This window comes from Pristiophorus japonicus, chromosome 17, assembly GCF_044704955.1.
Source record: "Pristiophorus japonicus isolate sPriJap1 chromosome 17, sPriJap1.hap1, whole genome shotgun sequence".
In the NCBI taxonomy this organism is placed as follows: Eukaryota; Metazoa; Chordata; class Chondrichthyes; family Pristiophoridae; genus Pristiophorus; species Pristiophorus japonicus.
The window spans coordinates 91652265-91668363 of record NC_091993.1 but is presented as its reverse complement, the minus strand read 5'-3'; positions in this window follow the sequence as shown (position 1 = coordinate 91668363).

The following is a 16099-nucleotide window of genomic DNA, read 5'->3' as shown; positions in this document are numbered from 1 at the left end:
TAGCCAACTCTGCCCTCATCCCACTGTAGTCCCCTTTGTTTAAGCATAGTACGCTTGTTTCTGACACAACTTCCTCACCCTCAATCTGTATTACAAATTCAACCATACTGTGATCACTCATTCCGAGAGGATCTTTTACTAGGAGATCGTTTATTTTTCCTGTCTCATTACACAGGACCAGATCTAAGATAGCTTGCTCCCTTGTAGGTTCTGTAATATACTGTTCTAAGAAACAATCCCGTATGCATTCTATGAATTCCTCCTCCAGGCTACCCCGTGCGATTTGAGTTGACCAATCGATATCTAGGTTAAAATCCCCCATGACTACTGCCGTTCCTTTTTCACATGCCTCCATTATTCCCTTGATTATTGCCCGCCCCACCATGAAGTTATTATTTGGGGGCCTATAAACTACGCCCACGAGTGACTTTTTCCCCTTACTATCTCTAATCTCCACCCACAAGATTCAACATTTTGTTCATTCGAGCCAATATCGTCTCTCACAACTGCCCTGATATCATCCTTTATTAACAGAGCTACCCCACCTCCTTTCCCTTCTTGTCTATCTTTACGATTCTTCAGATACCCCTGTATGTTTAATTCCCAGTCTTGGCCACCCTGCAACCATGTTTCTGTAATGGCCACCAAATCATACCCATTTGTAATGATTTGTGCTGTCAACTCATTTACTTTATTTCGAATGCTGCGTGCGTTTAGGTAGAGTGTTTTAATCCTAGTTTTTAAACCATGATTTCTAGTTTTGACCCCTCCTGCAGCCCCTTTATATTCAGTGGCCCTTTTTGTTTTTTGCCTTGGGTTTTTCTGCCCTCCACTTTTACTCATCTCTTTTCTGTTTTTTGCTTTTGTCTCCCTCTAAAGTGGCCCTTTTTGCTTTTTGCCTTGGGTTTCTCTGCCCTCCACTTTTACTCATCTCCTTTCTGTTTTTTGCTTTTGTCTCCCTCTAAAGTCTCCTTCCTTTCTTCCAAAGCAGCCACACCACACCACACCCAGCCACGCCTTCAATCCCTCTGAGCCCAACTCTCTCTGTCTCCTTTTCTGCGCCTGTCATGATGACCCTTGACCTTCAGAATCACAGGAATCGAGCATTGCCATGCCGTTGCTAAGGATGGCCACACTTTACGGCAGAAGATCAAAAAAATTTAACTCTACCGCCCATTTTATATCGCTCGCGGTAACGCCCATTTTCAAAAGTGGAAACTAGGTGCTTTGAGACTGGGCGAGAAGCCGGCGATCTGAAAACCCTTTTTTAACGCCCACACCGGAAATAGCGCCTATTTTTGGGCGATAAGCACAAAAGTCTAAAATCTAGCCCTGAGTCTCAGAATAAGGGGCCGCCCATTTAAAACTGAGATGAGGAAGAATTTCTTCTCAGAGGGTTGTAAATCTATGGAATTCTCTGCCCCAGAGAGCTGTGGAGGTTAGGCCATTGAATAAATTTAAGGCGGAGATAGACAGATTTTTGAGCGATAAGGGAATAAAGGGTTATGGGGAGCGGGGCAGGGTAGTGGAGCTGAGTCCATGATCAGATCAGTTCATTATTAAATGATGGAGCAGGCTTGAGGGGCCAGGTGGCCTACTCCTGCTCCTATTTCTTATGTTCTTATGTTATTTATTTTCTCTTCTCTTGCATCATTATCTCTGCTGTCCTCCAAAGGATTTATCCTTGGCCCCATCCTATTTCTCATCTGTATGCTGCCCCTCAGTGAGATAATCTGAAAAAACAACTTCAGGTTCCATCTCTCTTGACCCCTCCACGTCTCTGATTTGTCACGCTGATTGTCTGACATCCAATACTAGGCATCCAATCGAAGCCATTGTCTTCCGTCCTTCTCACTGGCAACTGTCTGAGGCTGAACAAGACTGTTTGCAACCTAGGTGTCATATTTGACCCCGAGTTGAGCTTCTGACTATATATCCACTCCATCACCAAGACAGCCTACTTCCACTTCTGTAACATCGCTTGAATCCGCCCCTGCCTCAGCTCATCCGCTGCTGAAGCCCTCATCCATGCCTTTGTTCCCTCTAGACTTGGCTATTCCAATGCAGTCCTGGCTGGCCTCCTACATTCTACCCTACATAAACTGGAGGTGATCCAAAACTCGGCTGCCCATGTCCTAACTCACACCAAGTCCTCATCCCCCATCACCCCTGTGCTCGCTGACTACATTGGCTTCCGGTTAAGCAACGTCTCGATTTAAAAATTCTCATCCTTGCTTTCAAATCCCACCATGGCCTCGCCCCTCCTGATCTCTGTAATCTCCTCCAGCTCCACAATCCCTCAAGATGTCTGCGTTCCTCTAATTCTGGCCTCTTGAGCATCCCTGATTATAATCGCTCAACCATTGGTGGCCGTGCCTTCTGCTCCCTGCCTAAACCTCTCCGCCTCTCTTTCTCTCTTTCCTCCTTCAAGACATTCCTTAAAACATATCTCTTTGACCAAGCTTTTGGTCACCTGCGCTAATTTCTAATTATGCGGCTCGGTGTCAAAATGTTTCATCTCATAATACTCCTGTGAGTAACCTTGGAACATTTCATTGCATTAAAGGCGCTATATAAATACAAGCTATTGTTGTTGTTGTTTCAGGCAGTCTTTAAAACTTACCTCTTTGACCAAGTCTTTGGTCACTTGTCCCAAAATCTCTTTAAGGGGCTCAGCGTCAAATTTGGTTTGATAACACTCCTGTGAAGCATCTTAGGCCGTTTTACTGCGTTAAGGTGCTATATAAATGCAAGTTGTTGTTTTCTCTCCTAGCTTTTCTCTCTTAACTTGTCACTGTTATCTTTTGCCATTCAACTTATTGTATCAATCAGGATAAAGTCGCTGTCAAGAGTTTGTCTGGTGTAGAGATTACTCCTTGAAATGAATCATTCTGCAACAACAACAGTCAATTATTTACTCAGTGTACAAAGGTGAAGCTCTTTGGTCCCTATTTTCCACTTGCTGCATTTTTGGCACCCACGCATGTTCTATTTTCATCTTTACAGTTGAAGAATGCAAAGATCAGGAACCACAGGAATCTTACTGGTGGAGGTCCACCAAGTAAGCTGCAATTGAGCCAGCTGGATCTCTGATCTGATTAAAGCTCACCAGAGAAGATCCACCACCAATGTGGACGCTGGGCCCAGGTCAAGTAGATGGGGTAATTTGCACTGTGGGTTGGCTAAATACTGCGTGGGCTAGCTAGGCTTTAATAGGTGTTTTTGAGATGTTTTACAGCAGCTGCGCATCAGGAAGAGGCAGAAGGTGATCCAGAAGGACAAACAGAAGGACAGGCAGAAGTATCAGTAGAAGTACCAGCAGAAATAGCACCCGAAGTACATCCAGAAGAGAGCCCAGAATTGTTTACTGATTTAGAGCAGGACGATCCGGATGAAGGCCAGCATGAAGATCACCCCACTGATCAGATGGTCATATTGGACCTGCAGCCGGTGGAGCCCACGGATCAGGATGCACGTCCCAGTGTGGTCCAGCAACGCACACCTGTGAGAAGGATGCCCAATAGGGTCGAGGAGCAAGGCACAGGTGGGAGACGGTGAGGGAGGGTGGAAAGGATAGCTGGATCACAAGCACAGGTAGACATGGTACAGCTCATCAGGATGAGTGGGGAGAGTATGCAGCTTACCAGGAAGCTCCTGGACACCATGGGTGAGGTGAGGGTAGAAATTGCGGGACTGTTAGGAGAAGTAGCAACACTGTCTGGAGGAATAGGACCATCACTGGCTGGGCAGATTAGGGAGGGAATGGTGGATGCACTTGATACACTGTCGAGAGAGCTGATGGGGAAATTGTCTAAAATATGTGACGGAAATTTGCAGGTTGCTGCAGAAATAAGGGAACACACCCAGGTTGTCATTCAACAACACTAATTGGCAGCATCAACTGATGCCACTCAAATCATCCCCAGACCACCCTCAGGGACTGTGCCACAGAGTGATCCACAGCTTGCAAAAGAAGACGAAGACGAACCAGGGTCTTCCAGAAAGATGTCGACTAGGTCTGCCCCTGTCCAACCCCACCAAAGAAAAACAAAAAAATATAACATTGGGCTCACTGCGGGGGCGAGGAAATCTGCTGCACCAACAGACAGGGCTAAGGGTAGAGACACCAGGGTGGGCAAGAGGAGCACTACGCGCTAGTGGTCGTTGAATAAGGGGGAAGGAGGGATATTTGTATCTTGCTGTTACTTGTTTTGTTAATAGAAAAGTTTGATACAATAAAGTTTTGTTAATTGAAAATGTTAAAGTTTGCGACAAGTTTAAAGTTTGATATTTCTTCATTGAAAAGTTAAATGTTTTATTAAAGTTAAGTACAAATATACAAATGTCTAATAAACCTATTCTTTTAATTTAACCAGAATCAATGCATTATTTTGTGAATTTAACCAACATAAACCAACACATTATTAAAAGTGCAAACAGGTGTAAATGGTCAACATGGTGCAACAATATAATTAACCGTGCCGCCACTTAGCCTTCAGGCAGAAAAACGTTCACGGATTAGCCACTGACACAAGTCTCTAGCAATGGCTAGAGGTCCCCTTGGTCGCCCCACCCTCCTCCACCATCGTCCTGCGGCTTGAGGTGGTTCCTCCTCCTGCTGCTGGTCCTCCTCCTCCTCCTCCTCCTCCTCATCAGCCTCTTCCAAATCCTAATCCCTCCTTCTCCCTTCAGGAGGATCTTCAATGTCCAATACCTGTCCCCTCATGATGGCCAAGTTGTGCAGCATGCAGCACACGACAGTGAATTGAGTGACGTGGTGAGGGGAGTATTCCACGCAGCTTCCAGAGTAGTCCAGGCATTGGAAACGCTGCTTTAAAATGTCAATTGTCCTTTCCATGATGCTCCGTGTCGTTATGTGGGACATATTGTACTGACGCTCTGGCTCAGTGCGGGGATTGCGTATGGGGGGGTTTCATAAACCAGGTAGCGAGCCCATAACCTTTGTCCCCGAGCAACCAGCTCTGCCCTTCTGGCAGCTCCTGAAACATTGCAGATATAATGCTTTCACATAGGATGAAAGCATCATGGATGTTACCGGGATATTTGGCATCCACTGCAATGATCCGCTGCAGATCGTCGCACACCAGCTGCACGTTTAGGAAGTGGAACCCATTCCTGTTGCAGTAAACTTCGGGATCTTGCAAGGGTGCTCTCAAGGCGATGTGGGTACAGTCAATGGCACCCTGTACCCTGGGGAAGCCAGCAATTCTGGAGAACCCCACAGCCCTGTCTCTCATTGCCTGTGTGGTCACAGGGAAAGTGATGAACTGATCCCTTTTGGCATACAGTGCAGCTGTCACCTGGCGAATGCAGCAATGGGTGGCATGCTGAAAGATCGAGTAGTTGAAGCTTGAAATAATCCCGTAGCATAGAACACAAGTGCCACTGTTACCTTTACTTCTACAAGTAGGGCAGTCCTTCTTCCACTTCTTGGCCGTATGTCTGCCCTGATTAGTTGGCAGATCTCAGTGATGACCTCCTTTCTGAATCACAGCCTGCGACCGCAGTCTGCCTCACTCAGTTGCAGGTATTAGTGCTTCTTCCTATAGACTCGCTGAGGGTAAGGCCTCCTCCCCATCAACCTGTCTGCCCGATATCAGCGTTGAATTATTCGTCACCTCTGCATGTGCATGCCATGTACAGCCAATGCCCGTATCACATCAGGCATGCTAAAAATTGCACCCATTATTACTGTTATTATGCAGATAAATACTTAAATCACTGACACCTCTCCTCTCCGTTTTGCTCCACAAGGCTGGGTGACACCCTAGATCGGACCACACCCTGAACTGTGCAGGCGTTTGTTTGTTTGTTTGTACAATGTTCTCTTAGGGTCACCAGTGAAAAATGATGATTTCTAGCTTGCTGCTCGGCCTGTGCACGAAACGTCCCATTTCGGATGCTGACTGCAGTGATTCTCCCAGGCTCAGGTGCTTGTATCCGGCCAAGCCCGCGTCCCTGCCTGGCCGGCACTCTCCCGACCCGTGCCTGGAACCCAGCAAGCAACGATTGTGTTGGGGTGGACGGCGCGATTTGGTTGAAAAAGAACCATCCTAATCCTAACCCAGCAAAGTTATTTCAGTTTCCTCCCTCCGAAAAACTTATACATTTGTTTATTATATTGTCTCGCTCCAAAAACTCGGAAATTACTTTCCGAGTTATTTTCAGAGTACCCTGTCCAAAAAAATACATGGATTTGTACTTGATTTTGTCTTCTTTTGCCTGGCCCCAATGTCCTTTTGTGCGCCGTGTCGATTTCCTTAAGTTCACAGAAGGTTTCTTTTTCGGGGCTGAAAAAAATTGTGCTCGGCCAAAATCGCCTAACTGCAGAAAAACAACACCCAAGCCCGTTTTCACTCGTGTCTGCACCAAAAAATGTTAAATTGCCGCATATGGTCCGCGCCGGCATACAAAAATTGGCGAAAATTGGAAACTGAGGATTTGATGCCAAAAAACGTTTGGACGCCAAAAAACAGCGCACAATCGTGGCGAAAATAAGGGCCTTTGTATGTAGGGAAATATAGGATAGGTCATGCTGTCATCACTGAGGCCACTATTCATACTGTCACAACTGCAGAGAAATTAAATCATAGGTTCTGAGCTTGCTGCAACACTGCAACAGCACAGTTCCACACTGGGGAAAAATAACTGTAAAGATCAGTTGTATCAAAGCACAACTCCTGTTCGATGATCCGAGTTGAGAAGTATTAAAAAGAGTTATCTGCTGATGATGTGGAAAACTGAATTGTTATTTACCTCTAGTTCCCACTTTTATTTCTTCTATTTCCCCCCCCACCCCCCTCTTTTTTCATCCCCTCTAATGCTTCCTGCCACCCTGCTTTCAACTTCAATCAAGCTCTGAATCATGAACTTCTCAACTCGGATCATCTAACAGGAGTTGTGCTTTGATACAACTGATCTTTACAGTTATTTTTCCCCAGTGTGGAACTGTGCTGTTGCAGTGTTGCAGCAAGCTCAGAACCTATGATTTAATTTCTCTGCAGTTGTGACACAGAGCTGAAGCCTCAACAAAGAAATGTATAAGATTATGAGGGGGCTTGACAAGGTGGATGCAGAGAGGAAGTTTCCACCGATGTGGGAGACTAGAACTTGAGGGCATGATCTTAGAATAAGGGGCCGCCCTTTTAAAACTGAGATGAGGAGCAATTTCTTCTCTCAGAGGTTATAAATCTGTGGAATTCACTGCCTCAAGAGAGCTGTGGAAGCTGGTACATTGAATAAATAAATTTAAGACAGAAATAGACAGTTTCTTAAACGATAAGGGGATAAGGGGTTATGGAGAGCGGGCGGGGAAATGGAGCTGAGTCCATGATTGGATCAGCCATGATCGTGTTGAATGGTGGAGCAGGCTCAAGGGGCCGTATGGCCTACTACTGTTCCTATTTCTTATGTTCTTATGTTCTTATGAGTAGGCCATTTAGCCCCTCGAGCCTGCTCTGCCATTCAATATCATGGCCGATCTGATCTTGGCCTCAACTCCACTTCCCTGCCCGCTTCCCATAACCCTTGACTCCCTTATCATTCAAAAATCTGTCCATCTCCAACTTAAATATATTCAATGATTATCTTCATGTCAACCAGAGACCTAACTGATAATCTCCTATCTAAGTGACCAAGAACAATCAATCCTTGAGATATACTTTAGTAATGATACATTTTCCAAGTAACCCGAATTATGTGCGGCACATTTAAATAGGATATTATTAAAATATTCCTAGTTTTGTTGAAAATAAAATATTTCCATAATTTTACCATACATTTACGTACTAACTAGATTCAATAGATCACATATACAACATGTATTCAAACATTTGAAATGCTTGCTGCACATTCCACTACAAGAATGCAGAAATAAAATTACTTTATTGATTAATGATTGTTATGGAATGTTTATAATAAGTTGCTGCATTTTGATTCTAATTTATTACTGTAGGTAGTTAATGGGCCATTAAAGGACAATTCAACCTTTATAATACATGGATTAAAGAGTGTGTGATTAAAATCTTGATAGATTTGGAAACAATTATCCTAGACGCTCCTTCACTTCACACATGATAGAGCTGCTTAGGGCTCAGCAATTGCCCAGATTGTAAAACATATCTCTATATTGTTTTTAGCGTTAAGTTACCTCATAAAGTTAGAATGAACCAGCTTGAAATAACACCACAACTGCACTTACATAAGCCCAAGTTACTTCATCTCATAGGCTGATATCACAGTTTCATGCACTAGTACACATGTCACCAAGAATTGATGCAGCAAAATGAAGAATCAACCCAACTGTGTGAAATTGAGTATCCTTCATTTGTAGCAAAAAGCAAATTATAAGCTAATGGTTCTAGAAAACGGACATTGTCTATTGCACACAGACATTTTCAGGGACATTCAAAGTCTTACAGCAAAGTTTGTTTTTATTTATTCGTTCATGGGATGTGAACGTTGCTGGCAAGTCCAACATTTATTGTCCAACCCTAATTGCCCTTGACAAGGCGGTGCTGAGCCACCATCTTAAACAGCTGCAGTCCCTGTGGTGAATGTACTCCAATAGTGCTGTTAGAGAGGGATTTCCAGGATGTTGACCCAGCTACAAGCTTGGTGTGTAACTTGGAGGGAACCTTGGAGGTGGTGGTGTTCCCATGCGCCTTCTGCCCTTGTCCTTCGAGGTGGTAGACTTCATGGGTTTGGGAGGTGCTGTCGAAGAAGCCTAGGCAAGTTGATGCAGTATTTCTTTTAGATGGTACACATTGCAGCCACGGTGCACCGGTGGTGGATGAGGTGCTAATCAAGTGGGCTGCTTTATCCTGGATGGTGTTGAGCTTCTTGAGTGTTGTTGGAGCTGCACTCATCCAGAGAAGTGGAGAGTACTCCATCACATTCCTGATCTGTGCCTTATAGATGGAGGAAAGGCTTTGGGGAGTAAGGAGGTGAGACACTTGCCACAGAATACCCAGCCTCTGACCTGCTTTTGTTACTACAGTAATTTTGTGGCTGGTCAAGTTAAGTTTCTGGTCAATTGTAACCCCCAGGATGTTGATGGTGAGGGATTCGGCGATGGAATCGTTGTTGAATGTAAAGGGGCGGTGGTTACACTCCTGCTTGTTGAAGATAGTCATTGCCTGGCACTTGTGTGGTGCAAATATTACTTGCCACTTATCAGCCAAAGCCTGAATGTCGTCCAGATCTTGCTGCATGTAGGCATAGATTGCTTCATTATCTGAAGAGTTGCGAATGGAACTGAACACTGTGCAGTCATCAATGAACATCCCCACTTCTGACCTTATGAAGGAGGGAAGGTCAATGATAAAGCAGCTGAAGATGATTGGGCCTAGGAGTTCTGGCTGAGGATGGTTGCAAACAATTCAACCTTGTCTTTTGGACTCAGGTGCTGGGCTCCACCATCATTAAGGATAAGGATATTTATGGAGCCTTCTCCTCCCATTAGTTGTTTAATTGGCTACCACCATTGACGACTGGATGTGGCAGGCCTGCAGAGCTTTAATCTGATCTGTTGACTGTGGGATTGCTTAGCTCTGTTTATAGCATGCTTCTTCCACTGCTTAGCATGCATAGAGTCCTGTGTTGCAGCTTCCCCAGAGTGGTACCTCATTTTTAGGTACGCCTGATGCTGCTCCTGGTTGGTACCCTTGATTGTAATGGTAGAGTGAGGGATATGCTGGGCCATGAGGTTACAGATTGTGGTGGAATGCAATTCTGCTGCTGCTGCTGATGGCACATGCGCCTCATGGATGCCCAGTTTTGAGCTGCGAGATCTGTTCTGAATCTAACCCATTTAGCATGGTAGTTGTGCCCCACAACACGATGGAGTGTTTCCTCAGTGTGAAGATGGGACTTCGTATCCACAAGGACTGTGCGGTGGTCACTTCTACTGATGTTGTCATGGATAGATGCATCTGCGACAGGTAGATTGTTGAGGTCGAGGTCAAGTATGCTTTTCCATTGTGTCAATTCTCTCACCACCTACCGCAGGCCCAGTCTGGCAGTTATGTCCTTCAGGACTCAGCCAGCTTGGTCAGTAGTGATGCTACTGAGCCACTCGATGATGGACCCCACCCAGAGTACATTCTGTGCCCTTGCTACCCTCAATGCTTCTTCCAAGTGGTGTTCAACATGAAGGAGTACTGATACATCAGCTGAGGGAGGGCAGTAGGTAGTAATCAGCAGGAGGTTTCCTTGCCCATGCTTGATCTGAAGCCATGAGACTTCATGGGGTCCGGAGACAATGTTGAGAATTCCCAGGGCCACTGTGCCCTGACTGTATACCACTGTGCACCCACCTCTTGTGGTTGTGTCCTGCCAATGGGACAGGACATACCCAGGTGGTGTTTAAAGTTGACCTATTTTCTTGGTTGTGCAGAGACATGATTTTAATAAGGTGAGCTAAGCACATCTTTAGTCTGCAGTAGATGCAGTAACCTAACAGGTTTTAGTTATGGCTTTGAGTGGAGAATCTACTCGTAATAATGAAACACGTGTTTGTAAGAAAATGAACCTTCATAAAGCCTAAAGAAGAATGGGCCGAAATTGGTGAAGGTCAAGGGCTGCCCAAGTGCCGCCCAAAGGACCGCCAATGGCCGCCGAGATACCTGATGGTACATTGGGCAGGAGTTTCGGAAAAAAGTCCTTGAAAGGGCGCCCAGCAGCAAACGAGGAACTTACACCGTCAATCTGGGCAGCAGCGGGCGGGAGCTCCCAATCTCAGCGGCAAAGGATCTTACCGTCCAAGTGCCACTGAGGATAGAGTCGGGCCCACACGGAGGGTTGAAGAACTGAAAAGAAAAATCAATGCAAAAATAACAGAACACCTTCAGAGGATCCCATGCAGGTAATTCGCTGTAAGAATTTAAAAAAATGTTCACTTACCTTTTTTGAAGGTCTTCATACCTAACTTCGGGGATAGACCAGCCTCCACACACTGGTCCTTCTCCCTTCTTGCACCCACTCCTGCCGACTCCCGCCTGCACCAATCTGGCATCTCAGTGGGTGAGAGGTCGCTTGCGCCACTTGGTCATCCGCTGACGTCAGCGGGCGGTTCCTGGCGGTTTTTCCCTCCTGCCCGCTCCAACCCAAATGGAAACTGGCACAGGGCGGAACCCGACGAGGAATCTCGGCAGCAGTCGGTGGTAAGGCCATCAATTTCAGCCCCAATGTCTGTTTCCCCAATTATTCAATGAGATTATCCAGTGTGTAGCTGAGCCAAATTGAACAGAACCCATCTGGTTCACTAATGTCCTTTCGGGAAGGAAATCTGCTGTCTTTACTTGGTCTGACCTCTATGTGACTCCAGCCCACAGCAAAGTTGTCGACTCATAACTGCCCTCTGAAATTGTGGTGTCCTTGCACCTTATTATAGAATCACACGAGGCATGTACTGCAGACAAGGTCACTACATGACCTGAACCTTTATTCCCAGGACCAAGAAGTGCTGACCCTGCGTGGGACCTCCCTTTATATACCTGGATGACCAGGTGAGGAATGTCTCCCACAAGTTCACCCCCTGTGGTCAAGGTGTGCATTACTCAGGTGTATACAGTGTACAGTGTTGTTACATAAGGGTTACAGTTATGTAAAGGTTACAAACATGACATCACCTCCCCCCAACATCTTTGGGTCAAAGATTGAGTCTTTCAGGCGGTCGACGCTCTATCGTGGAGCGCCGCAGTTGGGGCTCTGGTGGTTCAGCCTTGGCATGCGTCTCTGTCGCCTGAGGTGATTCTGGCCTGTTCGGGCTGGCCGCAGGGACTGTGCATGCTGGTGAATGTCCTTGTTGCTTGTTCACTGGCAATGGTGTGAGTGACATCTCATGATCTTCCTCAGGTTGCTCAGTGTCCATGCTGAACCTTTTCTTTTCTTGGTCCAGATGTTTGCGGCATATCTGCCCATTGTTAAGTCTGACCACTATGACGCTATTCCCCTCTTTGCCAATTACAGTCCCCTCAAGCCACTTGGGTCCCAAAGCATGATTGAAAACGAATACAGGGTCATGGATTTCTATGCATCTTCTCACTGAGTTGCGATCATGGTACTCGATTTGGGACTGGCGCTTGCCCTCAACAATGTCTGACAGGGCTGGATGAATGAGGGACAGCCCGTTTTAAGCGTGCGTTTCATGAGTAGTTCCGTGGGCGGGACTCCCGTGAGCGAATGCGGGTGGGACCTATAGGCCAGCAGGAGGCGCGATAGGCGGTACTGAAGGGAGGGTCCTTGAATCCGGAGCATGCCCTGTTTTATGATTTGAACCACACGTTCCACCTGGCCATTGGAAGCCGGCTTGAACGGTGCTGTCCTAACGTGTTTGATACCATTACCCAACATAAACTCCTGGAATTCATAGCTAGTGAAACACGGGCCATTATCGCTAACCAGGATGTCCGGCAAGCCGTGGGTCGCAAAGACCGTACGCAGACTCTCCACGGTGGTGGATGTCGTGCACGAATTCAATATGATGCACTCGATCCATTTCGAGTATGCATCGACAACAATCAGGAACATTTTTCCCATGAACGGGCCCGCGTAGTCTACGTGAATACGTGACCATGGCCTGGTGGGCCAGGGCCACAGGCTGAGTGGGGCCTCCCTGGGGGCATTTCCCAGCTGAGCACACGTCATGCACCTGCGAACACAGTGTTCCAGGTCTGAGTCAATTCCCAGCCACCATACATGTGACCGGGCAATGACCTTCATCAGCACAATGTCTGGGTGCTCGCTGTGGAGTTCCCTGATGAATGCTTCCCTTCCTTTCTGGGGCATGACTACCTAGCTGCCTCATAGCAGGCAGTCAGCTTGGATGGAGAGCTCGTCCATCCGTCTGTGGAACGGCCTGACCTCCTCGGGGCACGCTCCGTGTGCGGGCACCCAATCCCCAGTCAGGACACATTTCTTTATCAGGGATAGGAGGGGATCTCTGTTGGTCCAGATTTTGATCTAGCGGCTATGATGGGGAAGCTTGCGGTGTCGAAAGCCTCAACGGCCATGACCATCTCCGCGCTTTGCTCCGATGCCCCCTCGGTGGTCACCAGTGGGAGCCTGCTGAGCACGTCAGTGCAATTTTCGGTGCCTGGCCGGTGCCGTTTGGTGTAGTCATACGCAGCCAGCGTGAGGGCCCACCGCTGTATGCGAGCTGACGCATTGGCATTGACAGCCTTGCTGTCGGACAATAGGGATGTTAACGGTTTGTGGTCCGTTTCTAACTCGAACCTTCTGCTGCAAAGGTACTGGTGCATCTTTTTCACCCCGTAGACAATGGGAGTGCTTCCTTTTCAACCATCCCATATCCCCGTTCTGCCTGGGAGAGCGACCTGGAGGCATAAGCCACAAGTTGGAGTTGGCCCTCATCATTACTCTGCTGCAACATGCACCCAACCCCATAGGATGATGCATCACACGTTAAAACCAGTTTCTTACAGGAATTGTTCAAGGTCAATAGCTTGTTAGAACAAAGCAGATTCGGCGCCCGATTGAAAGCCCGTTCTTGACAGTCCCCCCAAAACCATTCACAACCCTTAGGCAGGAGCACATGCAGCGGCTCCAACAATGTGCTTAAGTTCAGCAGAAAGTTCCCGAAGTAGTTCAATAGTCCCAGAAATGACCGCAACTCCGATGTGTTGCCGGGCCTGGACGCACGACAGATCGCCTCCGTTTTGGATTCAGTGGGCCGGATCCCGTTTGCGGCAACCCTCCTGCCCAAAAACTCGACCTCTGGGGCCAAAAACACACACTTGGACTTCTTTAGTCGCAAGCCTACTTGGTCCAGTCGGCGTGGCATCTCTTCCAGGTTGTGGAGGTGTTCCCCAGTGTCTCGACCTGTGATTAGGATGTCATCTTGGAATACGATTGTTCCAGGGATGGATTTAAGCAAGCTTTCCATGTTCCTCTGGAAGATAGCGGCAGCTGAACGAATGCCAAACGGACACCTGTTGTAAACGAATAGCCCCTTGTGCGTAGTGATGGTGGTCAGAAGCTTGGATTCATCAGCCAGTTCCTGAGTCATGTAGGCTGAAGTGAGGTCCAACTTGGTGAACAGCTTGCCACCTGCCAGCGTGGCAAAAAGATCCTCCGCTCTCGGAAGCTGGTATTGGTCCTGTAGTGACACTCGGTTGATGGTGGCCTTGTAGTCACCACAAATCCTGACCGAGCCATCCGCTTTCAGGACAGGAACGATGGAGCTTGCCCAGTCACTGAATTCAACAGGAGAAATTATGCCCTCTCTTAGCAGTCTGTCCAACTCACTCTCAATTCTCTCACGCATCACATACGGCACGGCTCTGGCTTTGTGGTGCACTGGTCTGGCGTCCGGGGTGATACGTATCACTACTTTGGTGCCCTTAAAAGTCCCGACACCTGGTTGAAAAAGTGGCTCGAATTTCTGTAGGGCCTGTGAGCATGAACTTCGCTCCACAGATGAAATGGCGTGCAAATCCCCCCATTTCCAGTTCATCTCGGCTAACCAGCTCCTCCCCAAGAGCGCGGGACCATTCTCTGGGACAATCCAGAGTAACAGCTGGTTCTCAGATCCATTGTGTGTGACCACCAAGTTTGCACTGCCTAGTACTGGGATGATCTCTCTGGTGTACGTCCGTAACTGCATGCCAATGCGTTCCAGTTTGGGCCTGTTAGCTTTGAGTGGCCATAGTTTTTCAAATTATTGGGCACTCATAAGTGACTAGCTGGCTCCTGTGTCCAGCTCCATGCTCCATGTTGTCTCAGACAGCAACCCGACCATTCTTAAAACGAGGATCAAGAAACATAGAAACATAGAAAATAGGTGCAGGAGTAGGCCATTCGGCCCTTCTAGCCTGCACCGCCATTCAATGAGTTCATGGCTGAACATGCAACTTCAGTACCCCATTCCTGCTTTCTCACCATACCCCCTTATTCCCCTAGTAGTAAGGACTTCATCTAACTCCTTTTTGAATATATTTAGTGAATTGGCCTCAACAACTTTCTGTGGTAGAGAATTCCACAGTTTCACCACTCTCTGGGTGAAGAAATTCCTCCTCATCTCGGTCCTAAATGGCTTCCCCCTTATCCTTAGACTGTGTCCCCTGGTTCTGGACTTCCCCAACATTGGGAACATTCTTCCTGCATCTAACCTGTCTAACCCCGTCAGAATTAAACGTTTCTATGAGGTCCCCTCTCATTCTTCTGAACTCCAGTGAATACAAGCCCAGTTGATCCAGTCTTTCTTGATAGGTCAGTCCCGCCATCCCGGGAATCAGTCTGGTGAACCTTCGCTGCACTCCCTCAATAGCAAGAATGTCCTTCCTCAGGTTAGGAGACCAAAACTGTACTCAATACTCCAGGTGTGGCTTCACCAAGGCCCTGTACAATTGTAGCAACACCTCCCTGCCCTTGTACTCAAATCCCCTCGCTATGAAGGCCAACATGCCATTTACTTTCTTAACCGCCTGCTGTACCTGCATGCCAACCTTCAATGACTGATGTACCATGACACCCAGGTCTCTTTGCACCTGGCCTTTTCCTAATCTGTCACCATTCAGATAATAGTCTGTCTCTCTGTTTTTACCACCAAAGTGGATAACCTCACATTTATCCACATTATACTTCATCTGCCATGCATTTGCCCACTCACCTAACCTATCCAAGTCGCTCTGCAGCCTCATAGAATCCTCCTTGCAGCTCACACTGCCACCCAACTTAGTGTCATCCGCAAATTTGGAGATACTACATTTAATCCCCTCATCTAAATCATTAATGTACAGTGTAAACAGCTGGGGCCCCAGCACAGAACCTTGCGGTAGCCCACTAGTCACTGCCTACCATTCTGAAAAGTCCCCATTTACTCCTACTCTTTGCTTCCTGTCTGACAACCAGTTCTCAATCCATGTCAGCACACTACCCCCAATCCCATGTGCTTCAACTTTGCACATTAATCTCTTGTGTGGGACCTTGTCGAAAGCCTTCTGAAAGTCCAAATATACCACATCAACTGGTTCTCCCTTGTCCACTCTACTGGAAACATCCTCAAAAAATTCCAGAAGATTTATCAAGCATGATTTCCCTTTCACAAATCCATGCT